Below are 23,791 nucleotides of genomic sequence, written 5' to 3'. Positions count from 1 at the left end.
TTCAACAGTGAAGCGCCACTGTAGTATAGGGCTGTGAAAATGTGATTTTATACCTTTGCATTGCATCTCTTTCGTTTATTTTACTTGCATGACGCAACGACTGCCAACGACATCAGCGTAGTTAATCAAAAACACTACCTACATCTATTTTGCGCAATTCTTAAGATTTTGTGTTTCTAGGACCACATGAGGTGTAATTTTCTTCATAAAGTCTAACAATAAACCTGACGCACATACACAATCAGGAGTCGTACAACGGTGCACTAGAGCACACTATTCAAGTGGGTGTGCCTCCTAGTTTAAAACATAATAATATATGAATGGCAGTAAGTGAACGCACGCAGCAGTTGTTTAAATAACATTTCTCATATGTAAAATGCCAAAAACGTCTTTACATGCCTCTGGCTGCAATAGCCATGCAGTCTATAGGCTCAAGAAAGCCTAGCGCAACATTCTGTATTGAAAAAAATTACAAGAATGACTTTCTATCTTTTTTACGTCATTACTGAAACGCAGATATAAAATGTTGTTATACTGCCTTGTATCGGCGACTTCCATATTGGGCATTTATTTGCGAAGAGAAATAAATTATCATTACTTTGATAATGCGTACGAAAACCGCGATATGAGTATGAGAGGCCACAGTGAAGGGCTCCTGAAATTTCGACTACCTGGGCTTCTTTAACGTGCCCCACACCTGAACACACGGGCCACAAACATTTTCGCCTCCATCAAAAATGCAGCTGCTCCAACCGAGATTTGAACCCGCGAACTTTCCGGTTAGCAGTCGACCACCACAATCACTTTAGCGGCGGGACAACAAAAAAATAATACTGTCACATGGGCATCATCTACCGTTTGCTAATGCGTTGTACTTCTTTCCGCACTCTTTTAAACTGGAACTTCGCGGATGTGAGATTTTCTACGATTATTTCCACATTGCATGCATTAAGTTGAATGAGCAGGTTCAATTAGAGTAAGGTGTATGCTAAATGTTACCATGGACCACTTATTTTGAAGAGATACTCGCCACCGTTTCAAAACACATCGACGAAAGCCAACTGTTACGATTTATTCGTTCACTTCGTACACAGTAGCACTTTTCCACCCAAAAGGGTGTAAATGAGCTTGTCCCGTAGACAACACCCTAAAGGTGTTAACTCAGCACCTTCGAAAAAGGGTGATTTGACGTGCACTCCAAGGGTGTACATGTAAAAAAACTGTAGGGTGTTATAGAAACAGCCTTAAAAGAGGCTGCCTTCAAAGTATTTAATTTTTTACACCCATTGGGGAGGGTGCCAGAAGGGTACACATGGGTGTTGAATGCACATGGGTGTTTACGGCACTGTGAATAAAACTCGGTGCCTCCCGCATTGAAAGTGGACGCTCTAACCATGTAGCCACGGCTGCGTTTAGATGGAGGTGAAATGATTGGATCTCGTGTACTGTGCGATATAAACGCACGTTGAAGCACACCAGATAGTGAAAATTTGTGGAGCCCTGCAGTACTGGATCCCCCATAATCATACCGTGGTTTCGGGACATAAAGTCCCAGATATTGTTATTGTGTGCTCGTCTTTTGTTGCGTATTTCATGTGAATTCATCGTCACCTACGCCCTTCTTAGGCACAAAAGTGCCCTTAGAGACAATTATAGGGTGCTATTGAGGCAAGCACCCAAACAAAGGGGCGCTTTTTTGAAATTGACAATTTATGGGTGTTAAAGTGTGTGACAAAGGGTGTTATAGTAAAAGAAATCTTCTTGCGCCCTTTTGGGTATAAAATTTTTCACTGTGATAGTATGACCTCGCGAAAAGGAAGCTTGATAAACTTGAGATGTTACCTGGGCTTTTGCTATTTGCAGACAACCTCGGTGTATCGCAATAGTTTATCACCATGCTTAAAATAAATTGGCCAGTTGCATTTTCAAAGCTAAGGACACAAGGTCCACAAATATCGCGAGCTCTGTTTATTCCTACGATAAATAAGGGCCCCACTAGTCGGAGGCGTCTTTCCGCAATTTCTTACGATGATGTAGTTTCAAAACAAAGCGATGTACGCATCGTGGTAGTATACAGTTCATTTTGACGCGAAATTGATATGGAATCGATACGGAACCTATTCATACGGAACCTATCGATATGGGACCAATTGATACAGAACTTCATGATATACAACTCATTTATACGGAACTTATTGATACGGAACTTACTGATACGAAACCACTTAATATGGAGCTAATGATACAGACACTATTTATACGGAACCTATTTATACGGAACTTATTTATATGGAGCTCGTTTATTCGGAGCCTATTTATACGGAACTTATCGATACGGAACTGCATTGATACCGAACCTAATGGTCGCACTTGTGCTGACGAATTGAAAAATTACTAGCAAAATATGTTCTACAGTTATAACGGTGATTGCAGTCGTAAGCCGTCAATAATCTTTTTTGTCAGTGGAGCATCTGTTCTTCTATATATTAACGGTCGAAACTTCCATCTTTTTTGGTGGCAGTCGCCATGCGATGCGGTCACACAATGGGGAATGAACCTATTTGTATGCCTTTTTGGAATTTTTCGGATGGCGCGGAGAATAGTTGGGTGGTTTTAGGGTCTTTTTTGTGCGTAAGAGACGAGTAATTTACTTGTTTTACTCCTGTATGATTAGCTAAAATAGAGACTATCGGGGTGACATACTCGAGAGTTATATTCTCAAAGAGATCAGATAACTAAGCTTCTCATTGACTGAAATTGAAACCCTCATAATTCACATGCCACTAACATGCGGTGAAGATGAAAGAATATTGCCATTGGTCATACTATGCAGAATGTGATGGAAGACAAAAGAATATACATGACACATGCTTGAGATAGCTTTGTTTATTTTTGTCATGCTTCGTGATTTTCCTCTCCATCCGCTCCCATTTGTTTGTTGCGTAGAGGATATTTTACACTTTACAATATAGGTCGGTTCTTTCTATTAGGGCGAAAGCCTTACATTTCTCATAAAACACAAGAGGTGACCTCCTGTGCAGACGTCAGTGGTGCAAAATATCATCGTGATACAGCGATGCTATCTTATTACACCATCGTAACATCGCAGATAGCAAGAAACTCAGATGTCATCACAGAGTCACAGCGATGTCATTGTGATGTCAAAGTTAACAATGATGGCGGAGAGAAAGAGGTTCAAGTGTCAGAAAGCGTCGCTGATTGAAGGTGGAACTAGGGATAAGGTCGCCTCCTGGCGCTGTCTCAAAGAATAATTGAAGATTACGGCACGACCTAATTAAAGGGACACTAAAGTCAAATGAAAATGTATGTAAGAGTCAAAGGTTAATGTATGGCAACAGCCAGAACGACAATATTATCAAGAAAAGTGCCCTACTTAGCGAGAAGGCAAATGCACAAAAACACGGGCGCCGCAGTAGGACATTTCAAGATGATCCCCATAACATCAGACGAACTGCCTACAAGTAATCACTAGTAATCGATCTAACTGCACTAAATAAAGAACTTTCCATGCATCAAGAGACGGAATAAAATGCTGATTATTTGTTTCTGTTTGAGTCATAGAAAAAAGAACCGCTGGACGCTGGGGAATGGCGCGAGTGGTTCAAAAATTTGATTTTCGCATGGTTTCACCGAACAGGTGGCGACATCTAGTGGGGTGCAGTTTAAACAAAAGCGTCTGTGATCTTGGAACCAGTGGAGGGAAATTGATCAGTAGCCGTTTTCGCTGCTGTGGCTCCCACTGTTTTCGGTATGCCGCTACTAGCGCAGTAAAACCGGGCAACGTTGTGCACGGCAACAGTGACGTGAGACGGACTGGTCGATCTTCTTCTTGAGGCCGGGAATTTGAAGCGCGCTAACCCCCAATGCGGACCACTAAAACGTGATTTTATTTCAAAATATGTTCTTCCTTTGCACAAAAGTAACACTACGAGGTTTCTGGACCGCCATTTCAAGAATCAACGTCGAAATAATGCTTGACTCTAGCCTCCCTTTAAGGGTAACTCAGCACGTGTGTTGTCTGCCTTGATGTCCAGTCGCGATTTTTTTGGGGAGGGCGTAAGCGGGTAAAACAATGTTAAGCCGGGGGCAGAAACGTGCTAAGATTTCCACCGGGCAATGTGTTGACGCTCGTAAAAACGGGACTTCACCTATTAAAAACGTGCTGAATTAGACGGAAGCTTAGGAACGATGTGTTGCAAGAGCTCATCGCGTAGTTCATGGCGATGACGCATTACTACATGTTACCGCTCCTACACTCTCAGTCCGGTACTGTATAATGAACTGCATAGACGCTGCGTGCCCCTACGTACTGAATCAAATCCCACTCGTAGAGAGTCCAGAAAAAAAAAGATATCCGTGATGCGTATCAAAATGTCGCGATAAGCGGTATAAGCCAAGTAGGGCTGCGCCGATTGCCACTAAATCTTCACGATGCATGCGGTGTGACGGTAAAAAAATACAGAGAAGAAACAGGAGGTAAGCAGAGCGCAGGCCTGCAGAGGTTTTTGACACACAGCGGCCATTATGTGACTTGGATTTGATGCAAAAATAAATAACATGTCGCTTCGACTCTCAAAACACAAAAGTTTATCTTTTACTTTTATCAATATATTTCATCTATGTCATTGCTAGGAGCCTGTAAAGCAAATTTCTTTTAATTTACGTAGGACAGTTTTTTTCCTGCATGCTCGCGGATAAAATAGATAGAATATACGACCCCTTTTCCGCCCTCTGCCAAAAACTCGCCGGGGTCCTTAAAAATTCTTCTTCAAAATACCCAGAAGCTACTAGGGATTTCTCCAGACTCCTACGTAAACTAGGCCAACTGCCGCACTTGTCTTGTTTACACACTATTGGCAGCAACGAGCGCTCTTCATTGGACAAATTCGAAAAACGTAGGAGCTTCCCGCATGGGCGGCACCTCAAGCATGACGTAACAGGGAAAACGAAATACGGAATGGATGTACGTTATATGGCTGCTGGCCTGTCATGTGCCAGCTTGGGCCTGGCGTTACTGGTGGCGCGGCTGACGTGGCACCAGCAGTGATGCCAACTTTAGGAATGTATCCCTCAATTTAGGCATTTTTATTCTTCTTTAGCGATTTGGTACCATTTACGTTGAAATTAGGGATTTTCGTAAGGCTCTGCGAATGTGAAATTACGCCTCTTGATTGAAGGTATTACAAAGGAACCACGCTCTTTCATCTGGAAAGTCTGTAAAAATAATAATTTAGGCTATGCAATGTTTTCTTTTATATGAAGTTAATCTTGGTTTTTCGACGACCGGTGTGGGAGAAGCAGTTTTGTAACGTGAGAATAATATAGTCTGAATACTGGGAAAAACTCTGCAGTCATAAGAGTTGGGCACGCGCATATCTTGAGCTCCATGAGTGACTGCTGCAATGTGCAACAAAGATAAATTTTGCGATGTAGTGAGCATGAACACGTATCAAGATGAAGCTCACTGTGCGCCTTTATTGCGCTATGCTTCCGTGGGAAATAACCAGGCATATTATAGAAGAACAGAGCTAAAGTAGGACTTAAGGTTTGGTGAGATGGTATACGGGTTCAGTATTGCGAAAACGGTGTGAATAAAAGAGACAAAATGGCTGTGCGGGTGTTTCCGTCTTTTCGTCGTGCCCTTACTTCAGAGCGAAAAATTGAAGTATTGATTTCGCAATACGGAGAGCTGGTCAAAAGTGCAGAAGAAATGCATAGCTATCAGCCAGTAATAGAGCAACCACTTGCATCAACCGGAAATATTGTAAGAGTGATTGTAAATGTGGAAAATTAAAACTTGACCAGCAGCTGTCAAAGTGCTACTACAAGACTGGTGATACAGTATTGTGATTACTCTAAAGATGTTGAAAATTAGCATAAAAGTTGGTTAATGGTGATTTCAACCTCTATCAAGATTTAGAAGAACTTGGGCTCAGAGCACAAAGACATAGTACTTTATTAGGAATGTATTAGCCTGAATGAGGACATAAAAATATGCTCCAGGCATTTTTCGCCCCGCCGCGGAAGTAACACTATCAAGACGACCATGAGCCCTTTGAAAAATAGGGTTCCATTTATACTACGCGTTTGGGCACTTCAGAGTGTGTGGCGGTGGCGCAGTGAATGGCGTGCCCGGCAGCTGTTTTTATGGGCCGTTAAACGATGGGATAGACTCCTGTTGACAGAACTCGCGATACTTTTATACCGAAATATTGCCCAGCCCTGCTACGTACCCATAAGCGAAAGCATGCCTAACCCCCCCTTTCTGCAATGTCTTTTTGCACGACAACAAAAAAATTCAAATATTTCAACACAACTTTATTAACTTTCGTCGCGCAGTGCTCCTCGCCTGCGTAAAACTTCTACCTGACTTTTGAGTTCCGGCTGGATATCCCCTAGATCAACTCCTTCGGGATACAGTCTTTGGAATTCTGCGAACTTTTTTAAAACAGAATGGCCAGAAACAATTGAACCGATTGTCTGTGTACTCCGCAGATGACTTCTAAACAACAGCTTGTTATATCCCGCAGTACCAGGAAAATGTGGAACTGCTGAATTAACTCCGGAAATGCCGAAATTTGCAGCACCATGCACTGGCTTTCTTCCAGCAGACAATCCTGGGGCTGTGCTACCTTGTACTGAGAGGTGTGCAGTCAATGGACCCGTACTGAGGTTGATAGGACCGGGAACGTTTCCCATAGAACTTGATGTAATAGCAACACCACCGCCTTGCTGAGCTACATTGCCAGAGGGGCTTGATGAGACAACTGTTCGATATCCATTAGACACTGCTATGACTGTTGTGCCACCTGTAGGCACGCCTGCTGACTGGGCTGCAAAGCCATTTATACCAGATCGTTCGACATTATTCGAGTTTGTACCACTACCTACATTCGTCAATGTATTCCTTATGGTGTCGGCTGAAGGTATCACAGATAGTGTCATCGTACCGCTATTCGGCTTTACTCCTGGGGTAATAACGACAGGTTCCCCCAGACTATTTGGTGTAATTAGGTCAGAGGAGTGCGTTCCACCAGCAGGAAGGCTATTACCTTCTTTGTTCGTCATACCACGTGTAAGATCGCCTTGAGGCGTGGCGTGTGCACTTATGGAACTTGCGGTGGTACTGGCTCCGCCGAAGTGGGAAGCATTGTGCGGCGCTGCACTACCCCCTAAACTTTGTAAGACCAAAGATGGCTGCGCACCGATTGTATTAATTTCGACATTAGAAGAAGTTGTGGCACTCAACGTTGATGAAATGCCTGAGTTTGGTTTAAAATTGTTGCCAGTCCCGTGTACGATTACAGTTACACCGTGAGTAGTCGGGACTGTGTTCACGGAGTTTGTGGTTACGCTGGTTCCAGGATGTCGCACACCGCTAAAAGATACGTCGTTTGGTCTATTATAAGGTTGGGTGAATGTTGATGGCATGCCTAGTGTGCTTGCTGTGGCAGGGGAATGAACTACACCACTTAATGCGGTTGAGGTGCTTCTGACTGAGTGAATATTGCTGTTAAGACTGCCATCCAAAGCTTCAGAACCACTAGAACGTGCATTGGTAGGGGTCCCCGCTAATCTCGAAGAATGCATTGGGAGCGTGCTGAGTAAGATTTCCCTAATATCGGAGGCATTTACAACAGGCACAGAGAGCGGTGCATTATCGGTACCTACGATGAGTTTACGATATGCGTCTGGAAAAGATGTCATTCCTGGAATGCCTCCTCCGACATGGGAAGTTCCTGGTGAAACTGTGGTTGCAGTGGTCAGTGTACCTGCGCCACTACTAACTGCAATATTTACGGTGCTTGCTGGTTGGAGTTTGTCTCTCAAGTTTAAACCAAACCCCACATTACCTGTAGAAGAAAGGGGAAAGCTGCCGGCTGTGCTAACTGCCGAACCACTTATAGCTGAAGTAGCTGCGGGACGGTTTGTGATTACTGTGCTTAAGGTTCCTCCGTTTTCTATAGAAACTGAAGGGTGTAGACCCGGTGTACCCTGAGTTAAAACGTTACCGCTTCCGGTAACGACACCAACACCAGGTGCTATAGTCAACATTGTACCTACCCCAGTAGTTCCATTGATTTTTATCAAGTTGCCCAAGGAACCCTGCAAAAGCGTACCGCCAGGAACCACAGTAATGGCACTTGGGTGTACCGTAGTGCCTTGCGCTTGATTTGCAACACCACCTAGACTTGCCCCACTATTAGTATTAGCATTCTTTACGAGTGTAACAGGAAATTGTGTACGAATGTACCAGGCACATTGTTCCTGGAGCACGCATATTTTCCTTCCGTACTGCACAAATTCTGCAAACCCCTTATCGCAGACACATTCGCCCCTGTAGCAAGTGGTCTTGCACTCTTTAGACGGAGTTATGCCACATTTTGGTGCGCAGCTGCGTACGCAGGGCTCGAACTGGGAGTGCGTAGGACACACTGGTGAACAGCTCTTCACCTTGATGCACCTTTTCCAATTGTCCTGGTCCCTTGAAAAATTCGGAAAAAGTTAAAAAAAAATTAGGGCCATGAAATTAGAAGCAGAATATGATTTCGTAATATTTGCTATATTTTAAATTGTTAAATAAAACAAGAAGCACTCACGGGCGCACGCAAGAAACTTGATACCAGTGTCCATGTGTCATTTTTGTGCCTATTTGAATTGCGTTTATATAACGTAACTCGGCTTACCTTACTACAGCTATTAGATATTTTCAACTTGTTTTCAAATAAACAAATCGTTAAAATTTTGAGAGAAGATAGCATGTGCTTCAGAAAAAGAAATATCTCGTAGAAAATAGCGATTTTATGGGCGGTATGCTCCGCTCATTGAACATTTCACAGAACTGTGCCTCTGGGACGTTTAGACAGTAATCCACAAACATAGGACATTTCTCTAGTAGCACAGAATGTTGCCATACTGTTGGCGCAAGTTGTCAGTATTGCGGCAATGTCTTGTCAACATTTCGTGCTGCTAGGCTAGTCGCTCGACCTGTTTTGTGGCAAGAAAAGACTTTCTAACATTCTCTTTATACAGCGATAACTTCCTGTAGATGACGCGTTAATTGTTTGCTGTTTTTCCTGGACAATTTTAACGAGTAGTTACATAGCGAACACACATGTGCATAGCTATAGATCATACTGGGACGTATATGCAATCTACGCTGAAATTTGCGTGGGCCGTAAATCGTAGCACAACAAGCAGTGGTACCTGAGGCAGCCACCATGCTTACTTTCACCGAGCTGTTGGCTAGTGACACGAAAAGCTCTTCTCAATACGAAACGTGGTGTAATATGTTTTGCTCGAAGTTGGGCAATACAAACCAACGACAAAAAGCCTATGCACTGATAGCACTCCCGAATATTTACGGCAGCCCGATGAGATTCTTGTAAACTTCCACGTAAAATACGTAACAACATTGACCCAGCTTTTGTTGGAAATAGCTTGAAATGAACTTCAGTAGTTATTTTGGATTCCAAGCGCAACCATTTTCATTTTAGACCAATATCTGTAACCCTACTTGACAAACGTTATGAATCAATATTCTTATGTCTTGATCTAAAAACTCTTTGCATGTTTCTAATTAGGAATCAACCATTTCTTTCGACATGCAGAATCACTGATAATACAAAAGCATCTAGAGAAGCAATCTGACTGTTCTCCAGTCAAGTGCCAACCTCAATGACAGGACTGCTAAGGCTCAAAAAAGAACACTTATTCTAGAGGTTCATACTTTGGAGGATTGAAATGGTGATATTAGTTATGAAGAATTTTTCAGCGTTAGCAACGCAGTCATATACAATTATCCATCCGGTTATGTTTGCCTACAAAAAGACTTCCTGAAGTGCACCGCGCCTCAGTCACAACAGAGCAACAGTTTTATTATTTAGTTCATTTTGCGAAAGCATACAGTTTCACTACAATACTACCTTTGAGTGAACAATCGCACAAAAGTGAAGACGGTGACCAACTTTATTCAGGCTCAAAAGTTATTCGTTTTTTTTTTACACAGATTGTCTTGGATACCAGGCTTTACAATGAGCCAACCGCTCACTACTTTCCTATCATCTCGGTAAGTGGTTCACGTCCAAAACGTAGCCCAGTGGCCCATCTATTTTGGCCTCCACCATGCCCTCAAACAGAATTTTGAAAGCCTGCGACCTTATATAGACGACAGAAGTGGTCAGAAATTGATTTCAGCCTCTCTACTTGCATGCTATCCCCATCCCCGCCCAGCACCCCTTGTGCACAGCTCACAGGTTGACCATCAAGAATGTGATCTGTGTCACGCATATGAAAATGCCGTGTGCTTCTTTCACATATAATTTTGATAAATAACTTGTGTTGCACCAGCTCCGTGCTTTGTAATATTTATTACTTAAGAATGTTGCTGTTCATTTACACTGCTCTTCTAATTTTTGTGTAAGCTAATTTTTATGCCCCCCCCCCCCTAACAAGCCTTTTCAGTCATTTACACTGACACGATTGAGCATTCACGGGATTGCGCTGTGGCCACAAACAATACATTAAGAAGTCAGGGAATAAGAAGGGATCGGAAACTCACAATGCCCAACCTGGCGGGCAGTCGCAACCAGGAACGCATGTCTTGCTGCATGACGTGCGTACCGGCATGTCGCATGCCACGGGGCAGGCTGTCGCACACAAGTTCCAGTCCTTCTGTGGTCGACCTTTGCACCGTCTACACATTGTCAGTGGTATGCAGTCTCCCCACGAGTTGCGGACGTAGCCACGCTTGCAGACGCAGTGGCGGAGTCTTCTCATTTCCCAGGTTGGCGTGAACAATGGTCTGCAGAATCTGTCACGTCGAGGTCTCTGTGCCACGGCCACTTCGAATTCATTGCATCTTTTAGAGCCGCAGTCTGGAAGAAATATATGGTAAGGATGACGACAACTAAAAGGAAAAAAAATCGTGGATTGTTTTGCTTGTTTGTAATAGCTGACATCAATGACGGTAAGCTGCGCAAACGCGGACGCAGGAGACTCAGTAATAAGAGATACACTGCTTAAGCTAAAGATGTCACCAAGGGACCCTGATACATAGGGCGTCACTCAAGCAGCTATTGCGAGCGTTCCTAATGGTGACGTACTTGTGTGCACTGACAGCCACTTTGTCTCCACAGAGATCGGTAGACGGCTCGCGTAAGTGCTTCGCTCTGACAGCTCATTCCGCTTTCAGATGCCATAGAAAATATAAACCGAAATATGTCAATGCTCGAGGAACTATTATAACGGGGCGAATGCTTTTCTGTGTACCCTTTGAGCATAATCAATAAATTTAGGGTCAAGTCCTCACGCACAAACTACGGTGCCCCAATGTGAGGAATTCCTTTAGTCTTTGTTTTGAATGTTTCAGCACGAAATGGTATGTGGATATTGATGTATGTTGTAGGTCTGAGCTTCAAGAGTTTTTTCTGTTGAAGCTTGTATCTGAGATTTCAGTGGTCATACGAGCAATACTATTTTGTTAAAACTCTTGAAAATTGGGAGAAGAATTTATGGGGTCCCTTTTGATCACCTCACATAATAAATTCCTGCCTTTCTGCACCACAAAGATGATTATGAAGCACAAACAATTGACAATGTTACAATAAACATGCAACGCACACTTTATTGTAAAAAAGAAGCGATAGATGGCGTGATGTTTCGTGGCATTGTAAACCTCAAGAGGTTTCACATTGTCTTGGCGTCTTGCTAGAAACAATGCTGCCTTTTTCGGCTCATTCATATTTGTACACACCGAGGAGAACTTTCCTACGGATTTTATATTCAGTATTCTGTACTGTGACATGTTTTGTATAGAATACAATACTTCAGTGTCTGTTCACATTGGCTCGAAAAGATGATGGAAAAGCTCTCTGTGTTTTTTAGCAAGCCCTGGTGATAAAACGTATTTCAGCAAAGGAGGCTTACGAATACAAACCGAAAGAGGGCACCACAGCACTGAGCAATAAAATTTGTCAAAGTCCAGTATTCAGTAGTATCTACGGCATATTCTAATGTTTATTTTTTTGTTGTGGCCTATATATTTCACATCTTGCTGTGGGCGTTCTGTACGTGCATATAGACTCTTAGATATCTCTTGATTTTTCTCAAAGCTGTCTATTCGTTGATGTCAGCAAATTGACGCACAAAGAAGACGGAGGAAAAAGTTTCAGAACTTAAAATGTTAAATGGGGACCGCAATACTTTTCAAGCACCCGTGGAATAGATTTCCTAAAGGCGCTTATTTTCTTAGAAATTCAGTGCCACGAAATTTTGGGAGTCTCTATAGTACGAGCGGAGTTCGAAATATTTTTCGCATGCTCGAACTGTATTCCTTTTTTCGTCCTGTCGAAAGCCCTGACAGTTACGCAGTGAGGCTTGATACGGAGAAAAAATACGTCATGCGCGCCTCGTGACCTTGAGCGCTTTCTCTCTCTCTTACTTTTTTTTCTTCGAATGCATGGCTTTAAGGTGCGATTGTGAGTGGGCGTGTGGACAACTAGCGACCTTCCACGGCAGCCTTAGTAACGACTGAATGAGCCATGCTCAAATCAGCCAACGGCGGATACCTAGCCCGAGGCGCGGTGATTTGTGGCTGATTTGAGGCCTGTAACACCATTTGTCGAGAGAAGAAAAAATAATTTTTAACTGATTTTGAAAACTTCTGGCAAATTCTAGGCCATGCGCTGCGCTGTCGTACATAGCACGAAGATACTCGGGAGTCCCGATTATCAATTGACAGCAATTCCTCGTCATCCTCACAAAGTGTTGCAGGGCCATTTTAAACCATTTATCATTGATTCTAAAACCACCTCCTGTCTCTCATGTCATCATTATTTATGTCCACAAAACAATGGTATCACAAAAGTGATTATAAGATGCAAATGCTGCTCGAAACCGCCACAAGTACGTACTTGTGCGGAGGGTTTTACCGCCGGTTATTTGCAAAAATACTGTATTTAGCGGTTTTCTTTCTAAATGCCTGAGAACGCAAGCATCTTCAAAAGCTATAACAGCTTTAGAAGCAGCTAACGTGGTTGCTTGGGCGAGTTGGTACGACGTGATTCACATAAAAAATAGCCCCAATAACGAGGGACAAGAGAAAGAAGGAGACAGACAGTGGCACTGACTTTCAGCTTTTTTACCGCCATTAGGCGTCATCGGGACCAGAGGATACATTAAATTTATGAGGCTCCAGAGATATAAAGGCTGGGAAGTGCATGTGTCAGCAGGCCTTCGATTGCACTATCACAAAAAGAAATAGACTTTCTTCGGAACGTTAGCACACGTGTTGTTCATTTTGCGTTGTGGCGATGATTACGTAGTTTTTAGATGAATTCTGTTTTCTTTGTTTTGTATTTTTCCTTTTTTTTCAGATACTGCCCAAGTATATATTTTGCGATACTGGCAAATAAATCTTGTTGTAAGATAGTGCCGCTGTCTGTCTCCTTCTTTCTCTTGTCCCTCGTTATTGGCGCTGTTTTTTATGTGAAGCTTTAGAAGGTTTGACTTCTAAGTATGAAGTAAACAATTTGAAGTAAACATGGCAGCTATTATTATTGACAAAACTGCAGACAGATGAAAACCTCGTAGCTTAAGTAAACGTGGTGCATTTTTTTGCGTTCGGGAAAACTTGTCAAAATTTTAATTAACCAAATTATGTTTTTTAACAGACAAAACACTTGTGACCTGCATGCAGTTCATGGTCTGCTTAGTCCACGAATGTAATTGTAAAAAATGAAGATCCAACAGATCGCGCACATTCTCGAAGGCAACGCTACGTGAAATATTGTATGAATAGCGGCTTAAGCCAGATTTTTTCACAGTTTGGAGCTGAGTGCATGAGCTCTTCCGATGCCTTTGTGTAATTTCAGGAGCTGTTGGTATGTCATGTGGATGCCAGGTACGTTAATTGCAATGACACTCGAATGATATGCGATGGTCTGACGTAACGTCGACACTCACGTTGGGGTACAGATGTCAGTTTTGCGATAAGGGAACGGCATGCTTCAATGCGATGATAGGCATATTATAAGCTGTGGGTTTCGCCATAATACGCCGGGTTGAACAATACTTGGATCTTGGTGATTCATTGAAGGTTGGGTGTACTGCGTATTACTTTTTTATGAAAGCGACCAACCAACCCTACGATAACGTTTCACGTTGCCTTGCTATGACAAGCGTACAGGTTTTTTTTAAGGAAGTAGTTCCAAGCCATAGGTATGGCTCAGTGATAGAGCACTTCTGTTCCACGCAGAATGTCTGGGTTGTATTTCCGCTCCAACATTGATTTTCATTCGTTACACCCCACTGATGTTTTCTTTTACAACGCTGCCGATCCCAGCGACGGATTTATGCGACCATAGTTATTTAACGCAGGAGAATTCAGGCTTCACGAGTGGACAGTGCCACTGAATAATGTAGATATAAAACATATGTAGGTTGATAAACAGTGTCAATTGCCCGAAGTTTATACTCTTTCGATGGATAGACAGGCTCATTTGTGCTAGCAATGACTGAGAGAAAGGTCTTCATGAAGTAACCGACAAATTTCTCGCGCTTTAATGTAATGGCAATTTGGTTCATCATACCGAAATGTCCTCTGGCACGAGCTATGCCTTGTGGTAAGTCAGAAGACAACCACAAAAGCACCTAGCGTAAGCGGCTAGATAAACGCAAAGTTATTGTTGATGAGCCTCACAAATTTATTACATTTATTGAACCTTGATATATTCGGCAGCAGTCTTTATATTTACTGTACACACATCGCGGAATTGTAAACAGGAAGACGTACGCTGCAGTAGGGTAACTTAACGCTTCATGTAAAAATTGTGCTTGCTGTGTTTAATAAAATCTTGATATATATTCATAACCACACCACTGCAGGGTAAACTCGTTTGCTAAACAGTGCAATTAAAACGCCTATGAAGGAGGCTTACTCGAAGAAATGCTTTTGTATAATATTCACATTCACACATAACCATCTTCATCTCTACGGTCTCATGTATAGATGTTGGTAGTAATACGTACACCTCTAGAATATTATAACACACATTGCCTAATAAAACGTTATTCATTCACTTGTTTTAATTGTTTATTAGTTTTGAAGCTGTGAATTTTTATCTATTGGCCAGCGATGTACCTATCTTTTCTCATGCTGTCGTTCTCCCCTCTACCATGCTCGAAAAATTGTGGTTGAACTTGAGTTTAATTCAACGCAGCTCAATTTTTTGTTCAGTTTATACATGCTGGGTGATTCCGTTGGGTTAAAATCTATATCAGTACCTTGACAAGATTTAACGACCAGTTGTAGTGATCGTGTTAATAATATTCAATAGTGACTTGCGATGGTACAGACAACCTATTAAAAAACCATACTCACTTGTACAGTTAGGGTGACCGCTTACCACCACAGCAATAGTGAAGGCTAGAAAAATTTGAGCACAGTACATCCTACTGTCCAGATGACTAGAAATAAAATTATATGCTCGGCTATTTGTTAAGTTTCGCTAAGCTTTTTTTTTTTGTTGTTGTGAGCACTACACAGCTGTGCGTCGGTCAGCTGCGGTCATTGTTTGAACGGGGCTGTCTCGCTTGGCACTGTAAAATTCAAAACAATGAGCACAATGAAATGAGTATTGTGTAATAAATTGCACTTAAATTAGATTTAATTGTGCTTGTGATGTTTGTTTTGTGCTACTTTGTTGAGGTGCTCAAAATTTCATCAAAGAAACAAACTATCTTTAGCAATCTACAAAATCTGAATAACTGAGCATGTTCAATTTCATGATAACGCTAGATGAAGTCTGACAGATGTATACTTTGTGAGCATATATATATAGAGAGCTTCGAAAGTGCCCCAGCTCCACTTTTTAGAGTAAAATAGGGCTCCCTAATTTAGCCCCATTCATTCTGCGAATAATTTGCTGAATTGGTGACTTACCGACTACGCGTCAATCTAGCCACACACCTATTCATGCAGCTGCGCGCTTTGTTAATACTGCTGCTTATGATAATGATTAATTATGACTGAGTGCTAAACGAGTTGATGGACTCTTAAACCACCCACTTCTTCTGCAGCTAAACAAGCTGTGACGCCGGCTGCTTTCCTACATACGCATGAATGCCACTGATTGTGCTATAAAACTGGTGTAAGTTTCTTTAGAAACTTTTAGCTATTGCTAAGACTCTATGGTAAACATCTGTTTCGCACACAAGCAGGACTGAGTTGTGGCTTCAACCCATGATTTTAAATGCAGAGGTTGCAAGCGTTGTACCCCAACAAACTTTGTCACTCATTGACTAGCTCCTAACATCGAATCTGAAAGCACGTATTCAAGTTATCTTCTAAGGTAAGAAAAACCTCTCTTTTGTTTTTCACATAAAAACAACGTGTGTAAAGTACAACACAATGATTTATATATTTTATGTTGCTCAAAAAACGTTTTTTGAATATATTTTGCCAAATAACGGAAAGAAGCTGTCGAAAATGAGCGGGCTATTTTCTAAAGCTCTTGTTGTCCACCGATTTAGGGCACATCGGCAGAGAAATCCGGGTGGCATTAAGGACCAGTGTTTGTAAACATTAAAAGGGTCTATAGTGCCACGAATACTCGCAAATATATGCTCAAATGTATACTCCTGCCGTATGCTTGCCTCTCGTGCCAATTGTTGCTTCCCCTCCCCCCTTCTCACGCCTCGTAAAGCTGATGCAGGCAGCGTCTGACAGGTGAAACCGACTGCTCATGTTGTACAACCGTTTTCTTGCCACCCCGTATATGAAAGCACTGCATCACACATCATCGTCCAACCGCTCGTTGAAGGCAATGGTTCTTGATTGAATAAATACAAATAATAAATACAAAATGACAATTAAACATTCCCGAGCCATACTCAACTATGCAACATTTACGTGGTACCCCCTTCTCCTCTCACTCTGCGACGCATGCATTCGAGTTCCCCCATGTGAAGATGCAGATGGTTTTTTGTTAATAATGGCATCGATCAAGACCTTTTAATGACAACAAACGAGGACGTAGATATCATAATTTTGGCAAAACTAAACCCTCAACCTTATTGTGCTTTCCCTTTTTGTAAACCTGCCCGAAATTTCACACGCATGGCATCCAGAATGAGGAGTGCTCACAGTGTGTCTTGCGCAATCAGTAAAGTCTACTTGAAGGCTAAAGTAATTTAACACCATTTTTTTAGTCTCATCATACTCGCCCCCATAATCGTCGTCAACGACCTAATCATCGTTATCAGATCTATCTAGACAGCTCACACCAGTAGTCACGAAGTTCATGGAGTCTCTGGCTGCTGCCTCTCATGATGATGAACGGGTCTGTAGCTCAGGCCATCATAATAGGTCGGCAGCTTTCACCGAGGGTCGGTGCGCAATTCACTTGGTGTGATGCCAAGGGGGTACTCTGGCACGATTCTGCTACGCAGTGTTGCATAAGTTATAGCTACTTCTTGACCGAAATGAAGATTGTATGTTTCGCTGAAGGGTTTCAAGCAATCGTGTGCTTCTGTGGTATACCAAGGTAATACCATGTACAATGCTAGTAACTTCATTGTCTCGGACAATCATTTTACTGATTTCACCAGTCAACTGGAGTTTTTTGTACTGTATTCCACTTTTTTCAGGACACTGTTTAATGAGGCATTCAAGGCTTTTGCCTGGAACAGTCCCTGCATAAGTGCACTTTTCACCGTTGCCTGGCATGGCGCACACACACCCCTGTGGGGCGCACTCAGGAAATTACACTCCAACGGCTCTATTTGCAATGGTTCCAATGTGGCACTCGAGCCCCAAATTACTCATCAAACGCAATAATTTACTAGCGTTCTGCGTCGCCGACAACACAAATGACGCAGAATATTACCAGCACGTCATTGCGTCACCATATCGTCGCATTTGTCATAGCTTCGTCGGGATGTAACTCAGACGTCATGTCATGGATGTCACATGACGATATCATCACATTACATCGTCGGTCAGTCAAAAGGCGGCCCAACACGGAGCGACTAAATCGTACGGGGTACACAAAACATTCAATGCCTCTGATCCTGGAGGCAGTAGAAAACCACGTTGAGTGGAAGGCTTTCGGTCAGTGCGAGAAAGGATCGATGTATTCACTAAGAAGAAGAAAGATTACTTTCACCCTATGCAATGACTTTCGCTTTCGACTCGCCTTATATGAATCCATAGGCTGCATTGCTAATGTAAATGCGAAGCATTTAGCGAGCCAAGGCCCTTTGAGCGTTCCTATCTACGTATATGTCTGTAGCCCCCTGCCTCAAGGTGGTCTTATGATCGTCTCCTTATTATGGTGTAGACCAAATCGGCGTGGTATAGGTAAGACGGTTTGAAGTGTGTTACTGTCTGATCCTGACATGAATAGTGAATAGTGTGACCATTCCTTCCCTCTTGAAACGGGTGGCACATGCCCCTATGCCACGGGCCCTGGTGTGCGCCTTGTGCAATTTAGAGTTTGTATTTTTCAATGAACGTTGAGAACACGTCGTTGGCTGTTTAAGCGAGAGAGATAAGGAAAAGCCGGCGTCGGCAGTGTTGACCCGACTACTGCAAAGAATAAGAATCAGGACCCAAGCAGATGTTGGCTCCGAGTCTCTCGCGTGGCAGTCAATTATTGAAACACAGAGCCAAGCTGTATTTTGAAAACGCGTGGGATAAATATCTTATGAAGCCATGATGTCGGTGCAGTGTTAAGTGTAGTTGCAGTGCGTTCCACGTAAAATATTTATAGCAAAACAATGAACATTGCATATGTACGTATTTGATACAGGCATCTGGCTGAGTTAGTTTCAATTGTGACTCCAGTGTTGGCTCCGCTTTTCTTGAAGCCCAATGAACATTACATCTCTGTTACTGTTATTCTGTGACCTATATTCAAGAGTTGCTGGATCAATGACAAATACGCTTACTAACATCACCAGCGATATCGACATTGCCCGAATAGTTGCCCTTTGTATGGCTAATACTGATCCCAGAGCCCTAAAGTATTAGCTGACATTATATCGAGCCATATGTTTCCTTATACACTCCATCCGCTGCGGTGGTGTAGAAGTTGTGGTACTCAAATGTGGACCCCAAGGTCGTGGGTTCAATGGAGGCGAGATGGTTGAGGTCCTTGTACTGTGTGATGTCAGCGTACGCTAAAAAAACACCCGAGCACTATTTTCGTAGCCATCCTCTACGGTGTACCTAATATTCATTCGAGGTTCTCGGATGTTAAACCCCAGATGTTTTTATTACCTTTTAAACGCCAGTGTAGTCGGTGTGCCTGGTAAGGTTACGATGTGGACACAGCTATTACACTTTTTAGAACGCGTCAATGCACTTCGTAGCACTTGGCTCAATACGAAAAAATGCAGCGTAGACAAGTGCTCACTGTCCAATTTAATTCAATTCATTTATTATTCACAAGGAAATATGTACATCCGTTTTGTTATAAAGGCAGGGTGTCATAACTCACAGAAGAGTTGTGAAGGGGAGCCTTGTGTCGTATTCAGTAATATAAACACTAGAGCGCGCAAGAAGTTGGTATAACCGGGGTAAAATGAAGGTAGAATTCAAACAAGAGAGCATGAATCAATGTAGGTTAATTTTATAACAGGTAAATGATTGACGTTCTGTTAGGTCTGTTGGTAGTTTGTTCCAAAGATGCGATGCGGTATGTGTGATTGTAAATGATCCATAATTCGTGCCAGACTATGGAATGGTTCAAGTACTGAAGGAAGGACAGGGAGGTTAGACAGTACTGGAAGTAACTCAGCGTATGGGGTATGACGTGTCTTGGTAAGTAATTTCTACAGATGTACACAGTATAATTGTATGCATGATTTTATACAGCAATATGAGAACATGGTATTCAATGCAGCGTTTGACAGGAAGAATGCTACTACTTCGCATGAAAGCGATTCTCAGTACGCGTGAAATATGTCGATTTTTTTTCGTTACGCTTGTATTCAGTCGCTTTCAACTGCCGAAAATTTGCGTTTTGTTTTCTACCCAGCCAGTGCACTTGCTCTGAGCGTCAGAAGTAGCCCTAAAGCATAGAAGGAACTCAGAAAGAGAAATGTGGATTACCATTTCAATGCAGTCTGGTGAGCTATATAGTACCGAAAAATGAACACTAAAAAAGGGTAAAGGGAAGTATCGCCTTTATTCACACGACATCATCATCCTCCAGATTACTTCGTATTGTTTTCTAATATTAGTGAAACTTCCCGTGATAATAAAACTTGCTCTTGTGCGAGAAGAATCATGCTTGGTAGATAACTATGGTTGCACACTTAAAACACGAGGACATGGCAGACACAGACGAGCTCAGTTGCAGTCGTCCTTTCAATGAGCTTTTAGCGATGAGCTGATTAGGTTGTGATACCACCGTATGACGTTGTTGCAATTTCATTTCTCTAGTTCTCCTTGCTCCCCCTCCTGTTTGTTGTTATTTTCGTTTTAGCTGGTATAATCGAAGTCCGGAATTTACTAATGACCCTTACTCAATGCTCCTCAAGGGGCCTGTAGGTATTTTAAGTGTGAATACACTTTATAAGCGACCCCAAACAATCCACCGCCGTCAGCGGCGTCCGCAGTCTTCTCTCTATCTTTAAAAGAGAGAGGACTTGGCGGGCCGCAGCGCAACGCTCTACCGAATGAGCCACGGACGCGACGCTGATATCGGTGTCAGTAACGCGCCTTATATCTTTAACGCCGCTGCGCACGTCCCCCTCCCCCTTCGCTTGCTCTTCCGCTCTCCTCGCCCGCTACAGCTGCGTGCGCACCCCTCTCTCTCGCGCACCCGCCTTCTCTCTCAGTCTCCCGTCGAGAGCGAGTCGTGCGATGGATGTCCTGGAGGCAACGCTACCATCAACAACGAATGCAGTACAACCGAATGCCAGCACTGCACCCGTCGTTGGAGGTGACGGTACCGCGGTGGTTTCGCCGACGTTGGAAGACAAGGCGGCGCTGCGAAGGGCTCGTGAGACCGAACGTAAGCGGGCGAAGCGTGCAGCGGATGCCGAACTGCGTGCTCGCGAGGCAGAGTGCAAGCGTCTGGAAAGCGAACCTCGTGCAAAAGTACGAGGCCAGGCCGCCTACCCTCAACGACGTATGCCTCGCCGACTTCGCCAGCAAGTACCGGCCGGCGAAAGGTGATTGCCGTTACGTGCTCAGGGTACGGCCGGCTGTGATACGCTACCGCGGATACAACCCCGGTAACGATGTGGAGTCGTATATGCGGGAAAATGTCCTTCTATACGTCCCGTTCCGAAGCGAAACGGTTGATGTGTTGGTTAACTCACTGGCGAATGCCAACAGATTTTAACTTTACTCCCCCTCATAGCATCACCCCGTGCATTCGCACTTAACCATGTTCACCCTCGGGGAAATTCTTGGGAGTTTTTTAAGCATGGAATGCCAACAGTAATTATCGACATTTATTAGAAGGTAGTAGAGGATTTTACAGAACTTTTCGAATGCCAAATATTGCAGGGAACTTGTTCAATAGCAACAAGTGCCACAATAACTGTCCCTGAGGGGGGGGGGGGGTGCTCAAACCTTATAAAGTTTGGGGCGTTTGTTCGCGAAGCGCTAGGAAAGGATTGCTTTTGATATAGCAATGAATTTTACAAGTTCCTGATCTCACAACGTGTGATGGTGAATGACTAGGAATTTTCCGCTTGTTATGTAATTAAAATGCTGATTTTAACAAACAATGCTACTCAATAAAACCTGTGTGTCAGCCAGTAGATCACAAATTTTATAAAAATAAGCACAAGTTGTATTAAAAAACTCCCAAGCATTTCCCCGAGCGTGAACATGGTTAAGTGCGAATGCACGGGGTCATGCTATGAGAGGTATTTATTAATTCGCACTAATATATTTATTAATCACACTATGGTGCCTTTATGGTGTAATGGTTCCTGGGAATCGCAATTTGATCACACGGGGGAGTTTACGTTAACTCACTGGCGAATGCCGACGGATTTTATATTTACTTTTCCTCATAGCATGCGAGCCCCGGACGAGCAAAGTGCAGGGCTCACGTTCACTGGCTCGAACGGCTTCGGGAACGTCCACTCGCCGTTGACGATTGCGAGCGGCGTCTTGATGCCGGCCTTCATCGCCCTTCTCCGCCTGACGCTTGCGTTGTCGTTCCGCTTCTTGGGCCGCGTTCGCGGCTCGATGCTGACGCTTCATCTCGGCCTCGCGAGCGCGCAGTTCACCATCCACTGCACGCTTCGCCCGCTTGTCCTCGGCCTCGCGAGCGCGAAGTTCGGCATCCTCTGCACGCTTCGCCCGCTTGTCCTCGGCCTCGCGAGCGCGCAGTTTGGCATCCGCTGCACGCTTCGCCCGCTTGCAGTCGGCCTCGCGAGCGCGCAGTTTGGCATCCGCTGCACGCTTCGCCCGCTTGCACTCGGCCTCGCGAGCTCGCAGTTCGGCATCCGCTGCATGCTTCGCCCGCTTACGTTCGGTCTCACGAGCCCTTCGCAGCACCGCCTTGTCTTCCAACGTCGGCGAAACCACCGCGGTACCGTCACCTCCAACGACGGGTGCAGTGCTGGCATTCGGTTGTACTGCATTCGTTGTTGATGGTAGCGTTGCCTCCGGGACATCCATCGCATGACCCGCTCTCGACGGGAGACTGAGAGAAAAGGCGGGCGCGTGAGAGAGAGGGGTGCGCGCGCAGCTGCAGCGAGCAAGGAGAGCGGAGGAGCGAGCGAAGGGGGATATCAGCGTCGCGTCCGTGGCTTATTCGGTAGAGCGTCGCGCTGCGGCCCGCCAAGTCCTCCTTCTTTTAAAGATAGAGAGAAGACTGCGGACGCCGCCGACGGCGGTGGATGGTTTGGGGTCGCTTATAAAGTGTATTCACACTTAAAACATATGCGCTAGCAGAGACTCACTTAACGTATTCTAGCGGAGTTAAAGTATTCTTACATTATTTAAAACACTTTTTTTCAGAAGCCGACATGTTTCTCGTGACCTGTGCGCTTCAAGTGCTCTGGTTCATAATAGGCAGTGTTTTTGCGCTACGAGCCATAGGTTGATAAGTGTTTGCTGGACTGTACTTTTTAGCACTACTTCAACACAGGCGCTACAGAAACCACTTCAAAGGCATTTCCTAGCTTTTTCTGGAGATGACATGTGCGATGCAATTGCAAAATGTCCTTACATATTCCCATTCAGCTCCCTTTATAGCTCTACGCTGCCAATAGGGTGATCATAATTATCTCTTGACTTGTTTGAAGAATATTCAGGCTTATAATATTGTTTTAGTACTTCATCAATGTGCTATGCTCCGATAATGGTGCTCTATATATCCAGCTCCAAAAATATATTGCTCCTTGTCCATGCCCTTAATTTTATGTTCTTAAGGCTTCAATGACAAAACGTAAAATAATCAGTAAATATGCTAGAGAGATTTTCCTAATAAGCAATGGTTTATTGCATTATGAAAAAATGAAGACAAAATGCAATGGCGTTTAAAACTCGTAATATTCACTTTGTATTCATAATTCATTTTTATGGTGCACACCTTCAACACACTTTCAAGCACGATACCACTTTATATAAATATATGACCTCATCAATTTATATTTATCGTAGTCGCGATTGCTGAAGCTGCAAGGCTACCTCTGGTGGCAAGTTCATCTTCAGCGAGAATAAGATAGAAACTCTCCCAGTTATGGTGAAAATATAGCAAGATTGCTTTGGATAGTAGGTGCAGAAAAAGGACAT

At 43.5% G+C, this 23,791-nt stretch overlaps 1 non-coding gene across 1 annotated transcript; it reads right to left on the bottom strand.

The window, feature by feature from the left end:
- Window positions 1–6,318: 6,318 nt before the first annotated feature.
- On the bottom strand, window positions 6,319–15,502 carry LOC119164246 (uncharacterized). The gene is made up of 3 exons (XR_012885504.1): window positions 15,404–15,502; window positions 10,583–10,898; window positions 6,319–8,506 (listed from the first exon to the last, which is right to left on the bottom strand). It is a non-coding gene; the product is annotated as an uncharacterized LOC119164246 (transcript).
- Window positions 15,503–23,791: the final 8,289 nt, after the last annotated feature.

The sequence above is a fragment of the Rhipicephalus microplus genome, chromosome 8, assembly GCF_043290135.1.
Source record: "Rhipicephalus microplus isolate Deutch F79 chromosome 8, USDA_Rmic, whole genome shotgun sequence".
Taxonomy (NCBI): domain Eukaryota; kingdom Metazoa; phylum Arthropoda; class Arachnida; order Ixodida; family Ixodidae; genus Rhipicephalus; species Rhipicephalus microplus.
This window is presented reverse-complemented; position numbering and strand designations above follow the sequence as displayed.